The sequence below is a fragment of the Schistocerca serialis genome, chromosome 2, assembly GCF_023864345.2.
Source record: "Schistocerca serialis cubense isolate TAMUIC-IGC-003099 chromosome 2, iqSchSeri2.2, whole genome shotgun sequence".
Taxonomy (NCBI): domain Eukaryota; kingdom Metazoa; phylum Arthropoda; class Insecta; order Orthoptera; family Acrididae; genus Schistocerca; species Schistocerca serialis.
Window position 1 is genome coordinate 779022087 of NC_064639.1, and position 3907 is coordinate 779025993.

The 3907-nt window shown below is 45.8% G+C and overlaps 1 pseudogene; it reads right to left on the reverse strand.

Moving 5' to 3' along the window:
• Positions 1-2048: 2048 nt before the first annotated feature.
• On the reverse strand, positions 2049-2166 carry LOC126459119 (5S ribosomal RNA; annotated as a pseudogene).
• Positions 2167-3907: the final 1741 nt, after the last annotated feature.

Below are 3907 nucleotides of genomic sequence, written 5' to 3' on the forward strand. Positions count from 1 at the left end.
TCATTGTCAGTTAAAATAGAGGGCAAATCGGTTGGCATATGAACTACCACCCTCTCGTCTGGACACAGAACACCATCTACGAGACTGTAGCGCAGCGTGATCTGTGCCCCAATCACTACACACTGGGCGGTCCTCTCGCTGGAGCAAGAGGCCATGCGTCATAGGGCTGTGCCCTATGCAGTGACAAGTTAGAAAGACCTCATCCCATTGCATTCCTGGAAGGAGCTAAGCCACGGCCGAGCTGTTGACTTTACTAGACACTGCTTACTGTCCAACCCTTCCAGTCACACTTCTTCCCATCTCCGCATGGAGGAATGAATGGATGCGGTATCATTTCATTCCAATTGATATTCCTCGATCTGGCTGTTAGTTTCATTATATTTTTGTATCGTTACGTCATTGTTTTTGTAAAGCCCTATCCGAAAGTCATATCACGTAAAGATACCAACAAAAATCAATAGTGTCTGAATACTGTTATGCGGGATGAAACTTAATGCTGTGTTTGACAAAAGGGAAATTCCGACGTTTCCGTCAAGGGGGACTTAACTGGAATTTGTACCAAATAAACAACACAGTTGGTGGATGTCAGGGCAGTGGTGCATAGCAGCGATTGCATGGTGTTGAGAAATCGCAGTGAAATACTTTCAACAGTTTACATTGTGATGTTAGAGGTGTTAAGACAATCAAAGTGCATTCGAGGCCCTAATGTTATCTTTGGTCACTAATTCGTTCGCGAATTCCCCACAAAAATCTCCGTGACGTTGCAATGTAATCCACCCAACCACCGAATAACTACTGCACGTGATAGGAGAATTCCTATTTATTTTTGAAATGTAGTTGCCTTCTTCTGACGAAGATAGTGGAGAGCGTAACCTAAATCATGAGAGTGTATGGGGATTTTAAACGCAAGATTACCGGGAACTTTCGTGCATATTAGTAGAAATACGTTTTCTTTCTACTGGCTAAGAGACAGCTACAGCGACAGAAGTTGATGTTCAAATGAGTTCGTTACTAAATTAAACTCTTTAATAACAGACTATTCACCCTTCGGTATGCCGTCACTTGCGTCATTTTACGTTTATTTCTCGCACAATTAACTTTATTGCCGCCTTCTGCAACAGTAACGGTACGCTCAGAGTTCGTCTCTTAACACAAATGGCAGACACTTTGTTTCTTTTTCTCCGCTCTCCACTGTGACTTTTGTCGCTGAAAGTCACAGCAACGAAAATATAAAGAGGAGAAAAAAACCTTCGAAGGACTTCAGCTGGTTGTTGCCAGAGAAATTATGGAACACAGCACGTCCCAGATATCCCCGTTTGGGGGCCCCTAGCCCCACTCCTACTTTGTTAGATTTTTGCTAAAAACAAGTAAAAGTTCTAAACGGGCAATCAAGCCCCGCACCTTGGAAGTAAAATAAGACATTACGGAAGAAACAAAGTATACATAAAAAGCACACTATCACAGGAAAGAGGTCATTTCTGAGCAAAGAGAGTCTACTAGTATTAAAACGAGCTTCTAGTCAGTCCGCGAAGGCTCAAGGGATGTGTACCGGCCGCCGTGTCATCGACTGCCTTGCAGCACCATGAGGTTGGGGATGTGGTATAGCGGGCCATGTGGTCAGCATACCGTTCTCCCGGCCGTTTTGCAGACTTTACAGAACCGTGTAGCCGCTACTAGTCGGTCAAGTAGCTCCTCAACCACCGACACGAGGCTGTGTACACCACGCACCAAGGAAAAATTCTTGGCAGTACCGCGAATCGAACCCAGGTCCTCCACTTGGTAACAGTCTGCGCTGCTCACTCAGATAAGTCGTCGAGCACTAGCATGAAACTAAACTAAACTCTGTCCGATCAGGCCTTGAAAGGCCCAAGGGCACCGACCGGCCACCGTGTCATCCTCAGCCCACAGGCGTCACTGGATGCTGATATGGAGGGGCATGTGGTCAGCACACCTCTCTCCCAGCCGTATGTCGGTTTACGAGACCGGAGCCGCTACTTCTCAGTTAAGTAGCTTCTCAGTTGCCTCACAAGGACTGAGTACACCCTGCTTACCAACAGCACTCGACAGGCCAGATGGTCACCCATCCAAGTGCTAGCCCAGCCCGACAGCCCTTAACTTCGTTGATCTGATGGGAACCGGTGTAACCACTGCGGCAAGGCCGTTGGCACTAGCATGAAACCGAGACCATAATTTGGGGACGAAATTAGTAGGACGTCTGACCAGTTCTAGATTTAAAGGCACGCTTATCTCTAGATAACGGGATTTAAAGGGACAGGTAAGGTGGTGTAAAGGGACACACTTTCGGTGGTAAATACTACAGGGTATGCAAAATAAAAGAGAGCCCATGTTTTTTTAAATAGACAGAGACAATTCACTCGTTTATTGTAAATACAGAGCAGTAAGTTATTATTATGGAAAACAACGTACTGAACATTTAGTATGTCAATAGCTCGCAAGAGGTTCTGAAAATGTTTACCACGAACATCGATAGATGACTCAGCACGTCTCAACATGTTTCTGAAAAATTTTGCATTCATTTGGTGAGATTTCCACAATCGCACTGTGAATGTTAGTTTACTACTCTTCAGTTATATCCGTGATGTTACTGTAGGCACTGCCTTGTAAGTTACCCCGCAAATAACAACTGCAAGTAGACAGATCGAGCGATCTGGGAGACCATAAACCTGCGGGAACTGTACGTTCTTCTCCGAAAGCTTCGTGGACGTATGATACTGATAACTGTGAAGTATGTGCCGCAGCCGTCTTGTTGGAAAAACGCATACTCTCGTTCTCCCTCCTTTAGTTGCGCTATGAATTGTTGCAACAGTTCCGTTACATGCACTTGAGAGTGCACGGTGTTGTTAAAGAAAACGGGGCCTACAATCCGTCGGACTGAACCTGCGCACCAAACGCCTCCTTTCAAATTATGCAGAGGCACCTCAAAGCCCTCCCTTGGATTTTCTATTCAACAATAGCGTGTAATTTTAGAATTCCTGTACCTGCTAAAGTGAAACCAAGCTTCGCCTCAGTGAAGTAAAGAACTGCATCCAGATAACCATCACCAATATACAGGGCTATTACAAATGATTGAAGCGATTTCATAAATTCACTGTAGCTCCATTCATTGACATATGGTCACGACACACTACAGATACGTAGAAAAACTTCAGGTTTCTGCCGCCAGAGCGCTCGAGAGCGCAGTGAGACAACATGGCGACAGGAGCCGAGAAAGCGTATGTCGTGCTTGGAATGCACTCACATCAGTCAGTCATAACAGTGCAACGACACTTCGTCCTGAAGTTCAACAAAGATCCACCAGCTGCTAACTCCATTCGGCGATGGTATGCGCAGTTTAAAGCTTCTGGATGCCTCTGTAAGGGGAAATCAACGCGTCGGCCTGCAGTGAGCGAAGAAACGGTTGAACGCGTGCGGGCAAGTTTCACGCGTAGCCCGCGGAAGTCGACGAATAAAGCAAGCAGGGAGCTAAACGTACCACAGCCGACGGTTTGGAAAATCTTACGGAAAAGGCTAAAGCAGAAGCCTTACCGTTTACAATTGCTACAAGCCCTGACACCCGATGACAAAGTCAAACGCTTTGAATTTTCGGCGCGGTTGCAACAGCTCATGGAAGAGGTTGCATTCAGTGCGAAACTTGTTTTCAGTGATGGAGCAACATTTTTTCTTAATGGTGAAGTGAACAGACACAATGTGCGAATCTGGGCGGTAGAGAATCCTCACGCATTCGTGCAGCCAATTCGCAATTCACCAAAAGTTAACGTGTTTTGTGCAATCTCACGGTTTAAACTTTACGGCCCCTTTTTCTTCTGCGAAAAAAACGTTACAGGACACGTGTATCTGGACATGCTGGAAATTGGCTCATACCACAACTGGAGACCGACAGCGCCAA